Raw genomic sequence first — 25578 nt, 5'->3', positions numbered from 1 at the left:
GCCTCACCTTCAGCCCCACTCCGAGATTCAACCAAACAGCCCTCGTCAAAGATTTACTGTCCTACACTCGTACTCTCTGCTGGAAGTATCACTTTGCCACGAAGAAAAATGATCCTAATCCTACCCCTAATGATCCAACTCCCCAAGACACTATCCAAATTGAACCCCGCCTGGAACAGTTCCATCCTCCGTCACAGCCGTACCCACCTCCTCTTCCTCAAAATCATCCTCTCCAAACCTTCCAGGAATTTCTGACTTCCAACCTTGCCTCTCAATCCTTCTTAAAATACCTTAATCCTACTCCCAACATCACCACTGCTGAAGCCCAGGCTATCCGTGATCTGAAGGCTGACCGGTCCATCATCATTCTTCCGGCGGACAAGGGTTCCACGATCGTGGTACTTGATCTTCGGGAGTATGTGGCTGAGGGACTGCGTCAGCTTTCAGACAATACCACATACAAAGTTTGCCAAGGTAATCCCATTCCTGATGTCCAGGCGGAGCTTCAGGGAATCCTCAGAACCTTAGGCCCCCTACAAAACCTTTCACCTGACTCCATCAACCTCCTGACCCCACCGACCCCGCACCCCTACCTTCTTCCTAAAATTTCACAAACCCAATCATCCTGGCCGTCCCATTGTAGCTGGTTACCAAGCCCCCACAGAACGTATCTCTGCCTACGTAGATCAACACCTTCAACCCATTACGTGCAGTCTCCCATCCTTCATCAAAGACACCAACCACTTTCTCGAACGCCTGGAATCCTTACCCAATCCGTTAACCCCAGAAACCATCCTTGTAACCATTGATGCCACTTCCTTGTACACAAATATCCCGCATGTCCAGGGCCTCGCTGCGATGGAGCACTTCCTTTCACGCCGACCACCCGCCACCCTACATAAAACCTATTTCCTCATTACCTTAGCCAGCTTCATCCTGACCCACAACTTCTTCACTTTTGAAGGCCAGACATACCAACAATTAAAGGGAACAGCCATGGGTACCAGGATGGCCCCTTTGTACGCCAACCTATTCATGGGTCGCTTAGAGGAAGCCTTCTTGGTTACCCAGGCCTGCCAACCCAAAGTTTGGTACAGATTTATTGATGACATCTTCATGATCTGGACTCACAGTGAAGAAGAACTCCAGAATTTCCTCTCCAACCTCAACTCCTTTGGTTCCATCAGATTCACCTGGTCATACTCCAAATCCCATGCCACTTTCCTTGATGTTGACCTCCACCTGTCCAATGGCCAGCTTCACACGTCCGTCCACATCAAACCCACCAACAAGCAACAGTACCTCCATTACGACAGCTGCCACCCATTCCACATCAAACGGTCCCTTCCCTACAGCCTAGGTCTTCGTGGCAAACGAATCTGCTCCAGTCCGGAATCACTGAAGCATTACACCAACAACCTGACAACAGCTTTCGCATCCCGCAACTACCCTCCCGACCTGGTACAGAAGCAAATAACCAGAGCCACTTCCTCAGCCTCTCAAACCCAGAACCTCCCACAGAAGAACCACAAAAGTGCTCCACTTGTGACAGGATACTTTCCGGGACTGGATCAGATTCTGAATGTGGCTCTCCAGCAGGGATACGACTTCCTCAAATCCTGCCCAGAAATGAGATCCATCCTTCATGAAATCCTCCCCACTCCACCAAGAGTGTCTTTCTGCCATCCACCTAACCTTCGTAACCTCTTAGTTTATCCCTATGAAATCCCCAAACTACCTTCCCTACCCTCTGGCTCCTACCCTTGTAACCGCCCCCGGTGTAAAACCTGTCCCATGCACCCTCCCACCACCACCTACTCCAGTCCTGTAACCCGGACGGTGTACATGATCAAAGGCAGAGCCACGTGTGAAAGCACCCACGTGATCTACCAACTGACCTGCCTACACTGTGACGCATGTGGGAATGACCAGCAACAAACTGTCCATTCGCATGAATGGCCACAGGCGGACAGTGTTTGTTGGTAATGAGGATCACCCTGTGGCTAAACATGCCTTGGTGCACGGCCAGCACATCTTGGCACAGTGTTACACCGTCCGGGTTATATATATATATATGGTTATAATAGAGGGAAACATTCCACGTAGGAAAAATATATCTAAAAACAAAGATGATGTGACTTACCAAATGAAAGTGCTGGCAGGTCGACAGACACACAAACAAACACAAACATACACACAAAATTCAAGCTTTCGCAACAAACTGTTGCCTCATCAGGAAAGAGGGAAGGAGAGGGAAAGACGAAAGGATGTGGGTTTTAAGGGAGAGGGTATGGAGTCATTCCAATCCCGGGAGCGGAAAGACTTACCTTAGGGGGAAAAAAGGACGGGTATACACTCACGCACACACACACATATCCATCCACACATATACAGACACAAGCAGACATATTTAAACCAGAGGTTGTAGAGAGTTTCAGGGAGAGCATAAGGGAACAATTGACAGGAATGGGGGAAAGAAATACAGTAGAAGAAGAATGGGTAGCTCTGAGGGATGTAGTAGTGAAGGCAGCAGAGGATCAAGTAGGTAAAAAGACGAGGGCTAATAGAAATCCTTGGGTAACAGAAGAAATATTGAATTTAATTGATGAAAGGAGAAAATATAACACGCAGTAAATGAAGCAGGAAAAAAGGAATACCAACGTCTCAAAAATGAGATCAACAGGAAGTGCAAAATGGCTAAGCAGGGATGGCTAGAGGATAAATGTAAGGATGTAGAGGCTTATCTCACTAGGGTAAGATAGATACTGCCTACAGGAAAATTAAAGAGATCTTTAGAGAAAAGAGAAACACTTGTATGAATATCAAGAGCTCAGATGGCAACCCACTTCTAAGCAAAGAAAGGAAGGCAGAAAGGTTGAAGGAGTATATACAGGGTTTATACAAGGGTGATGTACTTGAGGACAATATTATGGAAATGGAAGAGGATGTAGATGAAGATGAAATGGGAGATAAGATACTGCGTGAAGAGTTTGACAGAGCACTGAAAGACCTGAGTCGAAACAAGGGCCCGGGAGTAGACAACATTCCATTAGAACTACTGATGGTCTAGGGAGAGCCAGTCATGACAAAACTCTACCATCTGGTGAGCAAGATGTATGAGACAGGCGAAATACCCACAGACTTCAAGAAGAATATAATAATTCCAATCCCAAAGAAAGCAGGTATTGACAGATGTGAAAATTACAGAACTATCAGTTTAATAAGTCACAGCTGCAAAATACTAACGCGAATTCTTTACAGACGAATGGAAAAACTGGTAGAAGCGGACCTCGGGGAGGATCAGTTTGGATTCCGTAGAAATGTTGGAACACGTGAGGCAATACTAACCTTACGACTTATCTTAGAAGAAAGATTAAGAAAAGGCAAACCTACGTTTCTAGCATTTGTAGACTTAGAGAAAGCTTTTGACAACGTTAACTGGAATACTCTCTTTCAAATTCTGAAGGTGGCAGGGGTAAAATACAGGGAGCGAAAGGCTATTTACAATTTGTACAGAAACCAGATGGCAGTTATAAGAGTCGAGGGGCATGAAAGGGAAGCAGTGGTTGGGAAAGGAGTGAGACAGGGTTGTAGCCTCTCTCCGATGTTATTCAATCTGTATATTGACCAAGCAGTAAAGGAAACAAAAGAAAAATTCGGAGTAGGTATTAAAATTCATGGAGAAGAAGTAAAAACTTTGAGGTTTGCCGATGACATTGTAATTCTGTCAGAGACAGCAAAGGACTTGGAAGAGCAGTTGAATGGAATGGACAGTGTCTTGAAAGGAGGATATAAGATGAACATCAACAAAAGCAAAACGAGGATAATGGAATGTAGTCAAATTAAATCGGGTGATGCTGAGGGGATTAGATTAGGAAATGAGACACTTAAAGTAGTAAAGAAGTTTTGTTATTTGGGGAGCAAAATAACTGATGATGGTCGAAATAGAGAGGATATAAAATGTAGACTGGCAATGGCAAGGAAAGAGTTTCTGAAGAAGAGAAATTTGTTAACATCGAGTATAGATTTAAGTGTCAGGAGGTCGTTTCTGAAAGTATTTGTATGGAGTGTAGCCATGTATTGAAGTGGAACATGGACGATAACCAGTTTGGACAAGAAGAGAATAGAAGCTTTCGAAATGTGGTGCTACAGAAGAATGCTGAAGATAAGGTGGGTAGATCACGTAACTAATGAGGAGGTATTGAATAGGATTGGGGAGAAGAGAAGTTTGTGGCACAACTTGACAAGAAGAAGGGACCGGTTGGTAGGACATGTTTTGAGGCATCAAGGGATCACAAATTTAGCATTGGAGGGCAGCGTGGAGGGTAAAAATCGTAGAGGGAGACCAAGAGATGAATACACTAAGCAGGTTCAGAAGGATGTAGGCTGCAGTAGGTACTGGGAGATGAAGAATCTTGAACAGGATAGAGTAGGATGGAGAGCTGCATCAAACCAGTCTCAGGACTGAAGACCACGACAACAACAACAACGTGTCTCTCAAAGACACTATCGCTTCAGATAGAAACGTAACAGTAATGTTATTGCAATTCGCAGCAAAATATATCCAGGGAACATTTTATCCATGTATATCTATAGCAACTAGCCAGCCTAACTCCGTCATGTGATATAAATACAATAACCGGGCGGCACTTAGACAAGGGCCAGACAAACTGTTTTCAATGGCGGTTAACACTGACAGTAGCAATCTACAAACAGAATGTATCAGCACTCCAGGCCCTAGTAAACGTTAATCGTGACATCACATACAGCTCTCACTAGAACCTTGCGTACTAAGCAAGTTGAAATTAACACATTCAAGGACAGACTCAGTAGGAGTAGGAATGGCCGGCCAAGAAAATGAAGTCAACAGCACAGAACCAAGTAGTCTATTCCGGCCACAATTTACAGCACAAGCCCCTCCCTCCTCGATCGGCCCAGGAGGTGGCGCCACCGTGTGCTCTGCACACACCACTGGAAAGGTGACCCGTACCGGCGGTGGGAATATCGCCGATCGAGCCACACGGCTCACCGTCGTCACAGATGCTGTCACGTCACTGATACCTTCCTCTATGTTAACTGATTCTGTATTTCCATGTCTGTCTGTTGCCAGGAGGTCTAAGATGTTACCCTCATGAGTTGGTTCTCTAACTATCTGCTCGAGGTAATTTTTGGACAAGACATCCAGAACAGTGCCATACAATTCCCTGTCTCTGGCACCAGTTTTGATGGCATAACACTCCCAAGTTGTAACATTACCCTATTTACCCGTGCTAATATATCACCGGTAGAAGCACCTCCGTCGGATTTGGCTGAAAAGTGATTGTCAAAAATAGGCTGTGTCAAATGATACTGTCTGCACCAGATTTAGAATCCAAAACACTTTATTTGCACTTTGATATTAAATAACTTTTTGTTTATGGTCAGATCTGAGTCCCAGTCACTGTAATTTATGCACAGATAAAGGATAAGCCACATAGTACACTCTACTGATGTTACAATGATGACGGTTGTTCAAGTGTAGTAACCTAAACACTAAAGTGACAGAAGTTTATGTGTGGCTGACGTTCAATTAACACAGTCACCAATTAACATCCTTAAATTGTTATCCTTTCAAGTAACTAATCACATCAAAATGAAAATGATATGCACAGTAAATATCATTTGGAGATAACACAGGTCACAGTCCAATACTGTCGTTACAGTTTCCAGAAACCGTTGTCGAAGTTTGACAGAGTTCTCGAGATTAGTTGTTGCTTTTGAATGATTCACTGTGAATTTGGAATTAAACTACAGAATGATCTCCCAGATGTGAAATTCATATAAAACTCAGTACACAGTGCTAACTCTTCTGCCGGCAGTGTGCAGCAATTTTTGGAACAGATCTCGCTCACATTATACACTTCTGGAGACTGACTCGTGTGGCTCTTAGCAACCTCTCTTTTATAAAGTACAAAAATCTGCAGTACATTCAGTTACTGTTATTTGCTGTCCTTTTACAAATTATAGCTAAAGATTTCTATTTGTGAATAATGGAAACGAGGAAGGAAGGTCGGATTTAACATCCTGTCAACATCGGGGTCATTAGATATGGAGCACGAGGTCAGATCGAGTCAAAGACAGGGAAGGAAATTGGCCGCACTCTCCGATAGGAACTGTCCCGGCATTTCCGTAGAGTGATGTAGGGAAATCGCAGAAAACCTATGTGGTGTCACCGCCAGACACCACACTTGCTAGGTGGTAGCTTAAATCGGCCGCGGTCCAATTAGTACATGTCGGACCCGCGTGTCGCCACTGTGTAATCGCAGACCTAGCGCCACCACCAAGGCAGGTCTCGTGATACGAGAGAGCACTCGCCCCAGTTGTACGAGAACCTAGCTACCGACCAGATGTACGAAGCCTTTCTCTCTCATTAGCCGAGAGACAGAATAGCCATCAGCTAAGTTAATGGCTACGAACTAGCAAGGCGCCATTAGCCATACAGTGATTGTACTTAAAGTCTCCTGTGTATCGTCAAGATCGATGTACCACAATGATTGAGTAAAGTTAAGTATTAAACCTGCTCCGTACTTTTCTTCCTAACATTAATTACGTATCCTGTTCCAGTACTTCACGCCCGTCTGCGTTAGTCTAGCTTGCCTTTTCAGCCATCTCAACTTCACGGTGTCGGCCCAGCTACCGACACAACATTGGCGACGAGGGAAAAGAGTTCTTTCTGATTGCTTACATTTAATTGTGTCATGGCTTCGCAACATTCTCCAGATGTACTGTCCGAATTTTATCGCTTGCAGAATCAGCAGACGCAGGCGTTACTGGATGCCCTTGGACAGCTCGTCCAGGGTCAACGTGCGCTGCACACCGATGCGGCCGCCGCCGCTTCACCGCTACCGCAGCCACAACCTGCCGTTGCACCGCCTTTTAGGCACTACGACCCGGACCACGAAACCTGGCACGAGTGGTCCCGCCAGTTTGCGTTCCACCTCGCTGCCTACAGAATTCAAGGTAATGAGCGGCAGCCGTTTTTGCTTTCTTGTGTCGGTGTGTCCACATACCGTGTGACAGTGAAATTGTTTCCCCGACGTGACGTAGCAACTCTGTCCTACGAGGAAATTTTGTCTGCATTAGATGCCTATTTCAAAGAAACAGTTAATGTGGTTGCAAAACGGTATACGTTCTTTCGTACAAAACGTACGGCCGGTCAAACTAATAGGGAGTGGGTAGCAACATTGCAAGGACTTAGTAGGGACTGTGCCTTTGAATGTGACTGTGGTCTTTCTTATTCAGATACAATGGTGCGTGATGCAATTGCACAGAACGTTTCTGATGTTCGCATACGGGAGCAAATTTTGAAACTAGTTAATCCCTCCCTTCAACAAGTGATAGACATATTGGATAGACAGGACACACTTGACTGTGCTCAGGAATCTTTTGAAACTTCGCCAGCCGTGTGTAACATTAACCGGCCCGCTGGACGCGCTGCGCGGCCCGGTAACCGGGCCTCGCGCACGTCCGCACAGCTGCCGCCGCGCGCTAAGCCACGTGTGCCGCGCCAGCCCACAAATGTAGTGAAATCGTGCCCGCGGTGTGCTACTAGACATTCGCGTGAACATTGCCCGTCACGCCAAGCTATTTGCTTTTTCTGCAATATGAAAGGACATGTTCAAAGTGTTTGCCAGAAAAAGCTCAGATCAGACAATCACAATCATTCCAGGCCCTTTGCTTCGCGCCGGAATCGAACCAAGGACACTCAGGCTCGTGGACCTTCGCCTATGGACATTCATGTCGTTAATTCCACTTCGTCCAGTGACACTTTCTCTAACAGTAACTGTGTTCGTCCCACAAAAACTGTGCGTCGACGTCGCCGGAAATCACGTCAATTAGCAAGTGATTCTGTACCAGTGTCTGTTCCAATTGCACAAAACAGTCGCTCTTGTCGTCAGCAGAACAATAAACTTTTTGTGGACTTAGACTTTGAAGGCAAAGTGATACCATTCCAGCTCGATACCGGAGCTGCAGTTTCATTGCTCAATCATGACACGTACAAACAACTGGGCAAACCTCCGTTGCGTTCCGCAAATGTTAAGCTAACTACATATTCTGGACAGACAATTCCTGTGTTAGGACAGTGCAGCCTTCTTGCAACATACAAGGGACAAACAAAACTTGTGTCATTTTACGTTCTTCGTTCTTCTTCTGCAGTGAACTTGTTTGGTCTAGATATATTTCAGTTGTTTAACATGTCTATTGTAAATCAGGTACTATCAGTGAATCAGACTGTGCCTACAGACAGTGTTTCTCGGCTGTGTGACGAATTTGCAGACATTTTTGCACCGGGCTTGGGTTGCGCTAAAAACTATGAAGCACATTTAGAACTGAAGGTAAACGCGCAACCGAAATTTTTCAGGGCGCGCAATGTTCCCCACGCATTGCGTGATGAGGTCGCAAGAACGTTACACGATCTCGAATCACAGGGTGTAATTGAACGTGTGCAAGCTTCTCTCTGGGCCTCACCCTTAGTAATTTTGCCAAAACCTTCAGGAAAATTGAGACTTTGCGTGGACTTCAAGGCCACAGTGAATCCACAGCTAGTGACTGCTACTTTTCCTTTGCCCCACCTGGAAGATCTTTTTGCTAAACTGTGCCCGGGAAAATATTTTTCAAAGTTGGACCTAGCCGATGCGTACTTGCAAATACCGGTGGACAACGAATCCCAGCGCGTATTGGTGGTTAACACGCATCTTGGATTGTACCGCTTCAAAAGACTGCCATTCGGGTGTGCATCCGCCCCTGCCTTGTTTCAGCAATATTTACAAACTATTTGTGCGTCGGTCCCTACTGCAGCAAACTATCTGGACGATATAGTGATCTCCGGACAGACAGAAGAAGATCATCTTGCGAACTTACGAACATTATTTCAGGTCTTGCGGCAAAATGGTCTTCGCTTGAGGAAGGACAAATGTGTGTTTTTTGCTCGTGACTTACCATACCTGGGACATATCGTTAATGCCCAAGGCATACATCCGAGTCCAGAGCACCTCCGTGCCATCCACGAATTGCCTTCCCCTCAAAATGTGAAACAGCTACAGAGTGTGTTGGGTAAAATTAATTATTACAATAAATATGTGCGCAATGCCTCTTCCATTTCAGCTCCGCTTCATCGCTTACGCCGTGAAGGTGTTCCGTTCGTCTGGACGACGGAATGTGAACGCGCCTTTCGCCAGTTGAAATCGGCGTTGCTTTCTAATACTTGCCTTACGCCATTCGATCCCCAGAAACCCCTTTTGTTGATGATAGATGCATCGGATTTCGGGATCGGTGCTGTGCTTGCGCACAAAGTTGGCTCCCATGATCGCCCTATTGCCTTTGCGTCCAAATTGCTCTCGTCTGCGCAAAGAAATTATTCACAGATAGAGAAAGAAGCTTTGGCTCTCGTGTTTGGTGTTACTAAGTTCCATGATTTCTTGTATGGTCGTCACTTTACCATCATCACAGACCACAAACCTTTGACATCGCTTTTTCATCCGACCAAGCCTGTACCTCCACGTACAGCGCAGAAATTCATTCGCTGGTCTATTTTCCTCTCGCAGTACCGCTACGATATCTTGTATCGGTCCACTGCTAAGCACGGAAACGCCGATGCGTTGTCCCGTTTGCCTGTTGCTGAGGATAAAGCATTCGATTCTTCCGAACTTGCTTGCATGTTCATTGATTCGGAAACCGATGAAGTGGTCGAATCGTTTCCGATTGATTTTCGTCGTGTCGCTACAGCCACAGCTGCTGACCCTGTCCTTGCTACTGTTTTACGTTTTGTTGCTACGCATTGGCCTTTGTCAAAGTCTCGGATCGAGGATCCGTTGGTTCGCCGATTTTTTGCTCACAAGGAGAGACTTTTTGTTCGACGTGGTGTTTTGTTGTTGCGTTCTGATAATGATCAGTCCAGAGTCGTGGTCCCACGTTCGTTACAGTCCTCTGTTTTACGGCTTCTTCACCAAGGACATTGGGGTATAGTGCGAACGAAGCAACTTGCTCGTCAACACTGTACTTGGTTCGGAATCGATGCTGCGATTATGAATATGTGTTCTTCGTGCCCGGCGTGTGCCGAACAACAGTCCGCACCGCCGCGGAAAGTCTTTGCGTGGCCAAAAGCCACTTCCCCTTGGCAACGCTTGCACATTGATTTTGCTGGTCCATTCTGGAATGCTCGATGGTTGGTTCTGGTCGACGCCTTCAGTAATTTTCCTTTTGTTGTCCGGATGCCTTCCACGACGTCCTCCGCCACCATCCAAGCGTTGTCTGCTATCTTTTGCATTGAAGGTCTTCCGCAGACTATTGTTTCCGACAATGGCCACAATTCATGTCCGCCGAATTTCAGTCATTCTGCCAGGCCAATGGTATTCAACATCTGACATCCGCGCCGTTTTCGCCTCAGTCCAACGGTGCCGATGAACGATTGGTCCGGACTTTCAAGTCACAGATGTTGAAATTGAAAGAGTCGCATTCTCGGGAGGACGCATTGTTGCTCTTTTTGTCTTCGTATCGCTCTCAGCCCCGAGATGGTCGCTCGCCGGCTGAGTTGCTCCACGGTCGTCCTCATCGCACCTTGATGTCTTTGCTGCATCCGCCGCATCAGGTTCCTGTGCAGCGGCAGACTCCTGCTTTTGCTCCAGGCGACGTTGTATTTTATCGCAACTATCGAGGTTCACGGCGTTGGCTCGCAGGGCGCATTCTTCGCTGCCTCGGCCGCGCGATGTATTTGGTTTTGGGGGCCTCTGGTGAGGTGCGTCGGCATCTCAATCAGCTGCGCCTCTGTCGTCGCTCGGGTTCTGCCGCTCCCCGTCTGCTTTCAGCGACGGTGCCGTCCGGTCAGCGCCCTGGGGACCCATCTCCTGGCTCGCCTCATCCCCAGGTGTTACCGACGATGCCTTCCATTTTGCCCCATGGCGACGCGCCGCCGCCGCCGCAGCAGCAGCAGCCGCCGCCGCCGCCGCTTGTTCTCCCGCCGGCGCCACCCGCATTCGACGCTTCGTTGCAGCCGCCAAGCGCCTCCCAGGGTCACGCGCCGCCGATCGCTTCCCGTGACCAGCTGTCCTCCGCCATGGAACTCCCGCCCGCTCCGGACCACATGACGTCATCGCGCGTCAGCTACCCCGACGCAATGGAGGTTGATCCTTCGGTCCCTCCTGTCTCTTTACGGGCGCATACACCGCATGTTGACGTGCACCCTGGACTAGTTTTTCAGGCGTTTCCTAGCTCCCCTCGGACCGAATGGCCGGGTGCGGGTGGCACAGCCTCGCCTGTTGTTAGGCTCCCCACCTCATCGCATACGTCAACGTGTGGTCCTCCCCACGGCGGGCGGAAGCCTTATCACACGACCGTTCGCCGATTTGCGGGGGAGGAATGTGGTGTCACCGCCAGACACCACACTTGCTAGGTGGTAGCTTAAATCGGCCGCGGTCCAATTAGTACATGTCGGACCCGCGTGTCGCCACTGTGTAATCGCAGACCTAGCGCCACCACCAAGGCAGGTCTCGTGATACGAGAGAGCACTCGCCCCAGTTGTACGAGAACCTTGCTACCGACCAGATGTACGAAGCCTTTCTCTCTCATTAGCCGAGAGACAGAATAGCCATCAGCTAAGTTAATGGCTACGAACTAGCAAGGCGCCATTAGCCATACAGTGATTGTACTTAAAGTCTCCTGTGTATCGTCAACATCGATGTACCACAATGATTGAGTAAAGTTAAGTATTAAACCTGCTCCGTACTTTTCTTCCTAACATTAATTACGTATCCTGTTCCAGTACTTCACGCCTGTCTGCGTTAGTCTAGCTTGCCTTTTCAGCCATCTCAACTTCACGGTGTCGGCCCAGCTACCGACACAACAACCTAAATGTGTATGACACAGGATTGAACCGTCAACTTCCCAAATTCGAGTCCAGTGTGCTCACCATGCACCACCTCGCTCGGTCAAATAGTGGAATAAGATTTGTGTGTGTTGTGTACATAGTTCCGCGTAGTTAGCGCGTACACAACTTTCCCACTAGAGCGCGCCCCGCTAAGCACAACAGCGCAGGCGCAGCGTTCGTCCGTCTCCGCACTACGAGATGGCGCTGTCTTAAGAGATGGACCAAATTCTGCTTCCGCCGATCCGCGTATTAATATGTAACGCAGCCAATGAGATTGCTGCTAACGTAGAACCTTTTGTCCTTGCGGATCACACTCGCGCAGTGATACCTGAACGCTCGAGGTATTATAACGAGTGTACAGACCTCCGATTAGTCAGTCTGCATTAGTCTGTACCAGTCTGCATTTGTCTGTACCAGTCAATAGTCAAGTTTCAGTTTGCGCCTAATAAGATTATTCATTTATCTTCACGGCTGTGTACAGGAATATGGCAGACACTTTGGTCTTGGTACGTTAATCTTATTGTCACATGTCTCTGATACTTGACAAAGGAACTTCAGAGTGTCAATTGTAAATAGCATCCAGAACCAAGTTAAGTAGTTTTTAGGCTTGTTATTATTTTAATAAATGTGTGTGAAAATTAATCAAGTTCTGTTTAAAGTTGTTCACCATCAATCTGCTACTCTAAGCGTGCAAGTGGCATTTCTATCGTCTGACCAAACGGCAGAAGATAAACACGCCACGATAGGACCATGAGACATATTGTTGACACTCGCCTACTTCGTTAGAGTGACAAGTCATATAATCTGATGGTGTGTGTACCGAAGATCTTACAGTACACCCACCACCACAGTGTGACTGAGGAATTTTAAATAAAACAATAATTGCTATTGAATTATGCTGCTTAGTTTGCCAAAAAAGGTATTCTGTTTTTGGTAACAACGCTTCAACTATAAATGCTAATTACTCTGAAACTAGTTGTGAGCAAAACTCACCACCAGTTTCCCGACATTAGCTGCATCTATAAATACTTTATCTGAAAGCCAGTAATGAGATAGATGTTTACACATGAACAATGATAACAATGTTTTATGTTACTGGTATTTGTAGTCAGCACAGCTTTTAGTAAACTAATTACACTAATGGCTTCTAGGTAACCAGACGAATGTAATGGATAATAAAATTAGCCTGAGCTAATATTTGAGACTTTTGATATTGTGCACACCTGCCATACAAATGATAAGCCAATGATGTTTATACACACACACACACACACACACACACACACACACACACACACACACACACACAAAGGAAAGGAAAGGGGGCGGGGCGGGGGATGAGGGAGCTAGTGGCGGGGGAGAAAAATGTAACAGCGTGAAAGAATCCACCTGGTTTGTTTAAAAATGTTACAACGGCACGATATTGAGGGAGTTCTGCAAACAAAACAATCGCCAGTTTCGCCACTGATAGAAGATGCGCGAGACCAGTTCGGGCATCGAGCCTATCCGAGTGCCAGTACGCAGGGTACTCAGTGCCAGCTGGGGGCCGGCTCCCCTCAGGAGAGGATGCAGCCAGTGTACGACATCCTTCCCAGCCAAGTCAGTGCACGCATCCAGGCCAGAGTGGGGGCGACATCGTACTGGTTAAGTGGGCTCGTACTGCCAAGATTTTGTAAATTTGACTCCATTCTGTAATCATTCCTACATCACATACCCTCTCAACTTGTGAAGTTTCATTTCTTTTCCTCCTCCCCTTCTGGGTATTTCTTTCTTTCCTTCCCCCCCCCCCTCCCCCCGCCCCCACCCCTCTCCCGGACATGAACTATGAACTCATTACTTTAAAGAAGATTTTCTGATGACACAGATGTACAGAGACATAAATTAAGCACAGTCGATCACATCTTATAACTCAAGGGGTACGTTGCTCTGAATGGAACGTGGTATCGCCAAGTTTAAAAATGTTAATTAGTAGTAACCTGATAAATACCTGTATAATTGACACTTAAAATAATAGGGTATCTGGTGCTAATTTATTATTGTTTCACTAGTTCATAAAAACTGACAAAAGTTTCTAACTTCAGATTACCACAAAGAGAACATTTATTTTGATGAAACTTGCACATAATACAAATAAAAAGTGAATAAATAAGCAAGAAAAATTTTTTTGGATAAACAGATAACAAATATTTCATAACTATTTTAAATTAATTACTGTACACAATAATACATGCTAGTCCAGCCAGTGATATTTAAGAATGGCTACCTCATCAGTCTTGCCACTTTATCTCGTAAAGAAAAAGTTGTTTCAAATCCACTGTCATTACGACGAGAAACCGAGCGTCATTGCGGATCGTTAAAGCCAGAATTCAAACACTATTGCAGATGGTTAAACAATGGAAACTTCAGGCTGGAATATCAACAATTTTAAGAAAAGGATTGGCAGTCAGGCACAACTAAAAGACTGTTACACATTACCGCTTTCTGTCAGAGCCTCCTTCGGCAAAGAAAATACGCGTACGTTCGCACGAGCGAACACGGCCAGAAGCTAGAATGTATAACAGTCTATTCGTTGTACTTGTCTGCTAATCAGTGTAAAGATGACCCACTGAGTTGCACACTATCCTTTTCCTAATATTACTGTAAATAATTTACGTTCTTTCTACACACTTCCACAATTACTTGTAATTACCCTGTTTCAAAACAGTTTCCACCAATGTTAATGTGACGTTACACCCAAAATAAATATTTTCGACCTGACAGCCTGCAGCAGTCCACTACGACACACAGTCTAGTAACAAAAGTTGAGAAGTATTAAATTTTGGCCCAGTTACAATATTCCAGCTGAGATGCAATCAGTATTTAAAATTAGTTCCCTATAAATATCATATCAGTTTTATATATTCTCTAGAAAGAGAACAGATATACTGCTTTAATCCTAGACATCGTTATCACTCTTTAACTATCACTGCAACTCTCCAGTCATCCACTGCTTCCTCTGCACTGCGAAGCAACACATTCTCCTCCTCTTCAAGTTCTGCACCACTCTCGTTATCAGACACGTAGAAAGCGGGTTACAAAGGTCGAATGACGCAGTGGATTTTAAGACCGGGCATCTGCTTGGCCAGCCCTTCTACGGCCTTCGGGTCACCTTGACACTCTTTGACTCCCAGCTCCCTGTGATAAGAATGAAAACACTGCTTTTACTGTGACAACGTGGCCATCCAATGGAGTTACCTCTATATTGTGCATGTTTGAACAACAGAAAATTTAATTATATACATGGAGGCTCATATTTATCTCAGAGAAAACAATGAGAAAAGAATCTAAAAGGAAGTGACATACTGGGATACGAGGTAGGAAAGGGTGCAGGGGGGGGGGGGGGGGGGGGGGGGTAGGTAACAAGAGGAGAGTGGCAGTACGCACAGGGAAGGAGCAGTTCCAGAGCGAGAGGGGCTGAACGAGGCAAGGGGGTAAATGGCTGCAGGAAATACAAGTGTAACATTAGTTTGGCGAACAACTTCATAGCGTTTTTGTTTTGCTTATCGGTAATCCAGTCGCTACGGGTTTATTTAGCGATTATCAGTTTTTCTTTGTAGTTTGCTGTTGCTACTTGCATTCACATATTGCCATTTTGTCATTTTGAGATAGTGAGTAGAGTAGAAAACTGAGGGCCGAGTGGAGAAATCTGAACTTTTCGGACAGCAGTGGAGGTGGCCAGAAACATCGGGATAATGCCAATGGACAGAGCGTAACAAGAAAATTGTTTTTCATTTTAAGAAGTATTGTTTCGACATTAGTGACTGCCTGAAATCGGGAAGACCTTCGGGGCTTGACGAAGATAGTTTAAATGCATTAATCCACACTCGTCCGTGTCAGTGTGCTTGAGAACTGGCAAATGTGATGAACTGTGATCGTTCCACCATTGTGCAACATTTGCACGCAATGGGGAAGGTTCAAAAATTGGGCAAATGGGTACCGCACACTCTAAACCGAAATCATAAAAATGAACAGGTGGCCGTACTTGCACCTATTCTCACTCGTCGTGAACTGACTCGTGAACACCTCCGACCGATCCTTACGGGTGACGAGAAATGGTGTCTTTATGCTAACATTAGGAAAAGAAACGAATGGTTAAGGCCCAAACAAATTAGCAACTGTCCGTACAAAGACTTGCACGTATTCACAAAAGATAACGTAATGCGTCTGATGGAACAGTGATGGTGGGGCGTGCCTCGAATTGCTTCCCTTGGGTGTAACCGTCACTGCTGATATTTATTGTTACGAGCTGAGACATCTCACAGAGACAGTCTGAGAACAACGACCAGGAAGACCGCGTGAAGCGATGCTACTCCACGCTAATGCTAGACTGCATTTTGCATCACTGACAAAAAACACTACATAGGAGTTGGGTAGGGAAGTCATTCCACACCCACCTTATTCACCTGATCTTGTACCCTAAAATTTTCATCCTTCTGCTTTTCATCAAACAACCTTCAAGGAAATTCAATTCGACATGAAAATGTGCTCCGAAAGTGGCTCGACGAGTTCTTCGTCTCGAAAGAACGATTTCTAGTCGTAGAATCAAAAATTTACACCGGCATTGGCAGACTGTTGTAAACAGTGAAGGAGAATATATTACTGATGACTAAAGTCTCTGTTATGAGTATCTATTGTGTTTATTAAACTCATGGAAAAACACTATGAACTTATATACCAATCATTATGCACTAAAAAATAAGATTCAAGTGCTGGAAATGAGATTCCCATGAATGGTGAAAGGATACGCAAAAATAGACAAAATAAAAATGCATATTACAAAAACAGTTCAAAGTTGAATAAAAAAATGATAAGATATATGAATTTAGAATTAAATGGAAGGACCATCTGGAAAGAGTACCTGAGTGATGACGACCGTTATAAGCTGTGCAGTACGAACCACACACAAAAGTGGAAAAAGACATAAGAAAGTGGAGAGCATTGAGATTCTGCATCCAACTTGTTTTAAGCTGACAGGTATGGTGTAACAGTGTCTATTATAATAGGAGCCCAGAAGAAGGTCAATGTATCTCACGGCACTGGATTTCTAAGTAGAGCTTTCGATTTGCACAGACCGTGTTGTGGCAACAAAAATGTATGATATGTGCTTTATTGGAGGAAAACTGGGAGCCGTGCTACAGGTCCCAAGAATGGGCTCTCTGTACGACACCTTGAAGTTGACGTTCAGCTAAGGCCACGGACTCATAGCCGTACCACAAGCAAAAGTCATCATATAAGGAGTCTATAATTTTCAGTGCAATTTTTTGAAAGATTTCTTGTAGCCTTTGGCTGTCATTCTTTTTATTTCCTGTACGATTGTACAATTTTGGCTTTAGGCCATTTTCAGGTATTATTAAAAAAGTAACAGATCAGATTGGTAAGATTTTACAGAAACATGACATCAGACCGGTCTTTACACCAACAAAGAAAATAAGTCAAGTGCTGCAATCTGCGAAGGATAAACACCCTCCTGTGTTGACATGTGGTGTATACAAAATTCTGTGTACGTGTGGTAAAGTTTATATTGGAACTACCAAGAGGAGTGTAAATACATGGCTAAAAGAGCACAAAAGTCTCTGCTATAGCTGATTTCTCTATTTTTCCTATCGGCAGAGCATGCTCTTCAGTCAGGAAACCACGAAGTGAAGTTTTCTGAAACAGAAATTTTATTTACAACGTCAAATTATTATCCACAGTTAAGTAGAGAAGCCATTGAAATTTATAAGCATCAGGATGATTTTAACAGAAAAGAGGAGGCAATGAAACTTAGTGACATATGGACAGTAGCTCTGCAGAATCGCTAGACAACTTTATCTTTGACAAGATGACAATCGATAGTTAAGTTTTATCTTTGACAAGGATTATCTGTGCTAATCACGTGTTACTTCGACCACGCCCCCTTTCCTACAGTATATATGTCGCTCTCGGACGTCCGACCAGTCAGTCGGCAAGACTCGGCAGAGGACTGCCTCTGAAGACGTCCAGCACAGTCCTGGACAAAACGTCAGGAACAGAAGAGTTTCTCAGACCATGACCTCACATCCCAAAAGGTTTACCAGCAGCCGTTTTCAAGTATTTAATGGATGATTTTTTAGTAGCAGATTATGTCATATGAGTCATTGCTTCTATGACATTACGTTATGTTCATAAAATAAATCCGAAGTGTTCACACTATTTTAGGAGTGTGTTACTTTCAAGTAGTTGCAAAAGCAAACAAGACTATACAATAAGCTACCTACAAACATTAAAACAATAAAAGACATTTCAAGATTTAAAACTGCTGTCCATAATATCTATTGCAAAAATGTTATTATAGTATAAATGAATATCTTGAAACATAAAAATTTATTGCCAAATACCTAAAAAGAAAAAAGATAATTATTTGCGTTAAATATAATGTATGGAAGCTGAACCTTCAGTTGTAATAATATGAAGGCTAAAACAATTTAAATACTGTTATATGATTTAAAAACATGTATTGTAAATCACAATGATCTGTCCAATATTGTACAGTATACCTTGTACAACAAATGATCAAAAGGACCAATAAAAATGTTATGTAATGTAACTGCTCAAAAGTAACATGCTCCTAAAATAGCATGAACACATTGGATTTATTTTATGAGCATAACATGATGTCACAGGAACAATGATGTGAATGACATAATCTGCTACTAAAAAATCATGCATAAAAATACTTGAAAATGGCCTAAGGCCGAAATTGTACAATCGTACAGGAAATAAAGAGAATGGCAGCTGAAGGCCTCAAGACATCTTAAAAGAAAAAAAAAAATAAGGAGTATGTGTAGCCACTGGACTCGCAGATTCCCGAAGCTTGAAATCAGAGCCATGGGATCGAGTTACAGTGACACCAGGTGGTATCATATGCTTCATGTGAGTGGAAAAAGATGCAGATAAAATGAAGGTGGTAGCAGCTGAGAAGGGAGTGAAACACGGTTGCAGCTATCATAATATTATTCAGTGGAAATGTTGGGAAGCTGTGACAGATATGGACAAAAAATTTGGAAAGGGTTTTGAAGTTCAGCGATAAGAAATATTTTTTCTTCGAGGTACGTTTTGTCTTTGCAACTAAATGAAAGGCAGTTTGTTTTTTGCCATATGCGTTTCACTTCTTTCATTTATGAAGCATCTTTAGTGGCCTGAAATACATATTTGTTTTTATATCTATGATAAAAATGCATTAGGTAGTAGTCCAAATATGTTACTATGTTATGTTTTCTTATGTTTTTCTCTTGTTTTTCCGATTAGAAACAACATTTACAGCACTAGTTTCATGAGGTTAAATTATCATTTGGTGTTACTTATGATTTCCATTGATGCTAGTTCATATGTGTGGTCCTGGAGATGTGTTCGCTTGTTCCCCATAATCCAGATGGCGGATTTCTGTTATTTTTTCACCCACCTTTATTGCAACAACTCACTTGCACTTTCACTATGTGTTCACCATGTGGTGTTTACCACGGGTAATGCCAATTGTCGCTGTGTGCTTATCTTTCGTCTTTTGTTTATGTTGTGTGTATGGCTTGATATTTTTCATTTGTTTTGTGTGTGTGTGTATGTGTGTGTGTGTGTGTGTGTGTGTGTGTGTGTGTGTGAGAGAGAGAGAGAGAGAGAGAGAGAGAAGAGAGATGTTCCACATCTCTGTTATTGTTTTAATGACTGATCTGTGAGTAACTGCTTTTATTGATTTTCTCATTAAGTACTTCCTTATTCATTGCAAGGACTCTTTGTATATGAAAGTTTCCCTGTAATGTCTGGAGTTTTTTTGTTGTAGTTGTTCACCTTAATAATTTTCATGTCCTGTTCCATGTTGGATAGTTCATGCCCTTGTTTTATCAGGTATCCAGCAGAGGTAGAATTGCTATTCTTATATTTCCAACTTCTTACAAGTTCTTTATACCTTGTTTTGAGGGGGACTGATGACCTTAGCTGTTTAGTCCCCCTTAAACATCCCAACAACCACCACCGCCACCTTGTTTTGAAATTCCCACCTGTCATCACCAGATATACTGGTTCATGTTCTTGGCATTCTAACTAGTATATTCCTGTGTTCAAAAAGATTTCGGGCATGCAGCCAGTCGTCATAAACTTCACTGCACGATATTTCGACTGTACAACTGCCAACCATCTTCAGGTGAGCCGAACGAGGACTGACAAAGACGTTCTCAACTCCATCTTATATAGTGCACTGATAGTAATGCTGCGCATGCGTTGCAGTCGCAGAGACAGATAGGGCCACACCTCCCAGTGGCAGCGCCCTTGCTGGTGGAATTGCAATACTCAGCTGCCGTGGGTATTGTCACTGGCCGCAGCTATCGAACTCTTCTGGGGTCTTCGTCTCTAGCAAATTTCGGAGACAATGGGATTCCATGCATTATTCAATTGGTAACCACTGTCACGGTTCATTAGATTTCCCGCAATGCGTATTTCCACTGATTCTTTGATAATGGAGTCCAAAAAGTTTTTGCAGTGGCCAAAATCGAAGTTTTGTAGTACTCCATTGAATGTCCATTAGAAATACAATGTTCCGCAACTGCAGACTTACTGGCTTGCAGTAGGTGAGTGCATCGTTGTTGTTCTGTACAACACTCTTCCACTGTACGCATTGTCTGTCCTATTTAGGCCATACCACATTAACATGGTATTATGTAAATTCCCGCCTTCCGCAGTGACAAATCATCCTTCATCCATCCCAGCAAATCCGAAATCGTAGAAGGCGGACAAAAAACCACTTTCACATGAAAATGACTAAGAATCCTTGCTATCTTGAAGGAGATATTTCCGACAAAGGGAAGAAAAGCTAGGGACTTGGCTGGGACGTTCTCCTCTTTATCCACTTCCCGGTTCCTGGCTCTAGTTGAGAAGGCCCTGTTAATTTGCCGGGTCAAGCACCCATTGTCTCTGAACACCATCCTCAAATGTGCCAGTTCCATAGGCAAATTCTCTGCATCCGACACCGTGTGTGCCCTGTGTACAAGGGTTTTAAGTACACTCACAGTCTGGGATGGGTGATGGCAACTTGATAAATGCAAATACAAATCAGTGTGAGTGGGCTTCCGATAGACAGAATGTCCCACAGTGCCGTCGCTCTTCTGTTTAACCAAAACATCCAGGAATGGAAGGCAGCCATCTTTCTCTAGTTCCATAGTAAATCGAATATTCTCATGGATGGAGTTAAGATGATGAAAAAACTCCATTAACTTTTCTTCTCTGTGGGGCCACACTATGAAAGTGTCATCGACATAGCTCCAAAAAACAGTTCGTTTACAGACCGCTGATTCAAGTGCTCTCTCCTCAAAATCCTCCATAAGGAGGTTAGCCACCAGAGGAGACAGAGGGCTGCCCATGGTGACACCGTCAGACTGTTCATAATATTCCTGGTTAAACATAAAATAAGTTGAGGAAAGAGTACTGCTTTGTTTCAACATAATGTCTGATTCAAACTGTTGACCAATTAGAATCAAGGAATCTGCAAGAGGTACTTTTGTGAAAAGGGAAATTACATCAAAACTCACTAGAAGATCCGAACTACTTAAGGGGGGTAGGACGTCAAACGAGCCGACTTTGAGCAGGAGAGGCACCACAGGACATTTTAATTTCCACTGTCTATACTTTTACAAGTAAATTCATAAAACTTTGTCAGCACGACCAGGAAGGATTCAGGATTCACACTCGTAGCAGCGGAAGTTAAAAAACATGACAAAATAACTTTTTTTACATGTGAAATTTCATCATTTTTCCACTTACTATTGGCTGCATTTGTTGCTATAGGTACACTTTTCTTCATAAGTAAGAGAGACTGTTTGATGAATTTTGCACAGCATACAAACCGTACTTACAGCTGTCTGAAACTCTAGAATCTATTTAATTTTTGAAAAAATGAATGAGCTGTTATGTTTTATACTTTATGTTTAGAAAAAAAATTAGATTTTGTAGTTAATTATCTCAATTTTTACCACAGCTTTAAATAGATTTGGAAAATTCTAGAGTTTCATACACCTTTAAGTACGGTTTGTATGCTGTGCAAAATTCATCAAAGAATCTCTCTTACTTGTGAAGAAAAATGTACCTACAGCAACAAATGCAGCCAACAGTAAGCGAAAAAATGATGAAATTTCATACCTAAAAAAAAAATCATTTTGTTATATTTTTGCACTTCCACTGCTATGATTGTGAATACTGAATCCTTCCTGGTCATGCTGACAAAGTTTTATGACTTTATTTGTAAAAGTATAGACAGCAGAAAATAAAATGTCCTGTGGTGCCTCTCCTGCTCCAAGTCTGACGTCCTACCCCGCCTTAAGTGGAGAGCCCCCAGTCTATTAATAAAATCAGCAGAGTTCCATATATGGTGTGAACATTTGCCAACAAATGGTCTCAACAAAGAAGCTAGATGTTTGGCTAAATCATATGTGGGTGCGTCAATATTACTGACTATAGGCCGTAAAGGCAGACCTTCTTTATGCACTTTAGGAAGAGCATACAGTCTCGGTGGTACACTCCTTGGTATATATCTGGTTTGTCTGTTGTTGTTTGTAAATGTGACAGGAATGGGTATCTCATTCCATAAGCAATGTGTAATCCCTGTTTCTCTAGTGTATTTGTTATTCTGTGTGTATATTAAATTGCGCCATTTCTTTCTGTTAGTTATGTCTGTTAGTTTGTGTTTCTTTGTGTGTTGTAGTGTCTATGGCATTTTTAAGTGTTTGTGTTCTCTGCTTGTTTTCATTTTTCTTTAGTTATATTTTGATTTTGGGGTTGAGTCTTTTGCACTATATGGATTTTATAAACATTGTTTGGCAATTAGTTGTATGGTTGTAATTCATTTTCATGGTTTTCTTGGCTGAGTGGTATATGTCATAGGGCTGATAATTTTTTATTTTACTGATAGTTGGTTGAAGCATGTGTAATTGTATCTGTGGCTCTTCGCTTTCTGAATATGTCAAATGTCTGCCTACTGCTGTCTCTCTTTATTGTTATATCCACGAAATGTATTTGATTTTGTGTTTCTTTTTCCATGGTGAATTGAATTTATTTATTTATTTATTTTCATGCTGTTTATGTCTGTATGAAGTTTATCTATTTACTCTGTTGGTTCATTCACCCTACAGGTTATGACATCCACAGATTTGTTGCTGTTGTTGTGGTCTTCAGTCCAGACACTGGTTTGATGCAGCTCTCCATGCTACTCTATCCTGTGCAAGCTTCTTCATCTCCCAGTACCTACTGCAACCTACATCCTTCTGAATCTGCTAAGTGTGTTCATCTCTTGGTCTCCCTCTACAATTTTTACCCTCCACGCTGCCCTCCAATGCTAAATTTGTGATCCCTTGATGCCTCAGAACATGTCCTACTAACCGATCCCTTCTTCTGGTCAAGTTGTGCCACAAACTCCTCTTCTCCTTAATTCTGTTCAATACTTCATCATTAGTTATGTGATCTACCGATCTAATCTTCAGCATTCTTCTGTAGCACCACATTTCGAAAGCTTCTATTCTCTTCTTGTACAAACTATTTATAAACGACTTCCTGACACTTAAACCAATACTTGATGTTAACGAATTTCTCTTCTTCAGAAATGCTTTCCTTGCCATTGCCAGTCTGCTGATGGTCGAAGTAGAGAAGATATAAAATGTAGTTATTTTGCCCCTCAAATAGCAAAACTCATTTACTACTTTAAGTGTCTCACTTCCTAATCTAATTCCTTCAACATAACCCGACTTAATTCAACTACATTCCATTATCCTCGTTTTGCTTTTGTTGATGTTCATCTTATATCCTCCTTTCAAGGCACTGTCCATTCCGTTCAACTGCTCTTCCAAGTCCTTTGAGGTTTGCCGATGTCATTGTAATTCTATCAGAGACAGCAAAGTTTTTATTTCTTCTCCGTGAATTTTAATACCTACTCCGAATTTTTCTTTTGTTTCCTTCACTGCTTGCTCAATATACAGATTGAACAACATCGGGGAGAGGCTACAACCCTGTCTCACTCCCTTCCCAACTACTGCTTCCCTTTCATGTCCCTCAACTCTTATAACTGCCATCTGGTTTCTGTACAAATTGTAAATAGCCTTTCGTTCCCTGTATTTTACCCCTGCCACCTGTACCAGTAAACAATTATGTGTCATTTCCTTATGATGTTTTTATCAAAGAATGTGTTTTCTATGTGGCTGATAAATATGTTTGCCAATGTTTCTGATACTGACGATCACACTGGAAGGCCATCTTTTTGTAAGTAAAATTCCTTTTCAAACTGGAAGTAATTTTTGGATGTGATTGCTTGAAGGGTTTTGGTCTTTTCATTTCTGCCGGTAGTTTGTTAAATGTCAGTAGATTTTCTTCAATTAGTTTTATTGTGTCTGCACTGGGTATCAAGTTGTACATATTCTCTTTGTTGAAAATTATGAGAGGTGCTGTTTGTGATATGTGTAAGTCTTTTATTTGTGTTATGCACTCATTTGTGTGTTTCACTGTTCTGCTGCTCTTCATTTCATATTGCTGTGTTACAATTTTTTCATGTGTTTTGCCACATGGTAGGTAGTGCATTCATCAAGTTGATAATGGCCCTCACTGGAATAAGGGGTTTGTGAACCTCAGGTCAGCCTCAGTGTTGGAGATTTTGGGTTCTATTGTGTGATGTGTAGTTTTTGTTTACCTGTGAGTATGTGTTTGATGTCTTTGAAATTGTTTGTTATGTGTGTCAGGAAATGTGCTGCTGGATTGGATTTCAGTTTTCTGATATTGTTCAAGGAGATGATGATGTGGCGTAACAAGCTTGCTACGCCACACTGGGAAGGGAGCTGAAAGAAAGGCACGCGTACACACACGCCGACCGGCGTCAAGTCTGGAACAGGATAACTATTGAATGGTAGCAAGAAAAGTACGTAGCTGCTTTATACTTAACTTTTATTCTTTGATGAATACAGCGTTCTTCTTGAGACATTTATACGATAACTCTCAAACTAGGTAAGGCTAATGGCGCCTTGCTAGGTCGTAGCCATGGACTCAGCAGAAGGCTATTCTAACTGTCTCTCGGCAAATGAGAGGAAGGCTTCGTCCGTATTGTCGCTAGCAATGTCGTCCGTACAACTGGGGCGAGTGCTATATCGTATCTCGAGACCTGCCTTGTGGTGGCGCTAGGTCTGTGATCACACAGTGGCGACACGCGGGTCCGACTTGTACTAAATGGACCGCGGCCGATTTAAGCTACCACCTAGCAAGTGTGGTGTCTGGCGGTGACACCACAGATGAAATCTTTGATTTTTTTTTCTATATATTGCTCTTCATTGATCAGTACTGTGCTGCTCCCTTTATGAGCTCTTCTGACGATGCTTTAATTTAATTTCATTTTATTATCTACCTGTCAATCATTTATACGAATATGATGTTATTAAGGTGTAGCTTTCCTGTTAATTTCTTAGTTGTGTTGTTTTCTGTTTGAAGTTTGTTGGCGACATTTTAATTCTGACAGAGAAAAGGTTTGCTGCTGACATTATAATCCTGTCAGAGGGACCATATGACTCGGAAAAGCAGTTTAACAGGATGGCTACTGTCTTGGAAAGAGATTATAAGATGAACATCAACAAAAGTAAAATGAGGGTAATGGCATGTAGTCAAAT

General features: G+C 43.2%; 1 long non-coding RNA gene across 2 annotated transcripts in view; it reads right to left on the bottom strand.

Annotated features, from left to right (window-relative positions):
* Positions 1 to 13984: 13984 nt before the first annotated feature.
* LOC126424954 (uncharacterized) overlaps positions 13985 to 25578 on the bottom strand; it is a 43236-nt gene continuing 31642 nt past the window's right edge. For both annotated transcript variants that reach the window (XR_007576236.1, XR_007576235.1), the window contains one exon: positions 13985 to 15076. This is a non-coding gene — a long non-coding RNA (uncharacterized LOC126424954). The remainder of the gene's footprint in view (positions 15077 to 25578) is intronic.

The sequence above is a fragment of the Schistocerca serialis genome, chromosome 10 (genome assembly GCF_023864345.2).
Source record: "Schistocerca serialis cubense isolate TAMUIC-IGC-003099 chromosome 10, iqSchSeri2.2, whole genome shotgun sequence".
Lineage (NCBI taxonomy): Eukaryota > Metazoa > Arthropoda > Insecta > Orthoptera > Acrididae > Schistocerca > Schistocerca serialis.
Note: the sequence above shows the minus strand (reverse complement) of the source record. Positions and strands in the feature narration are given on the sequence as shown.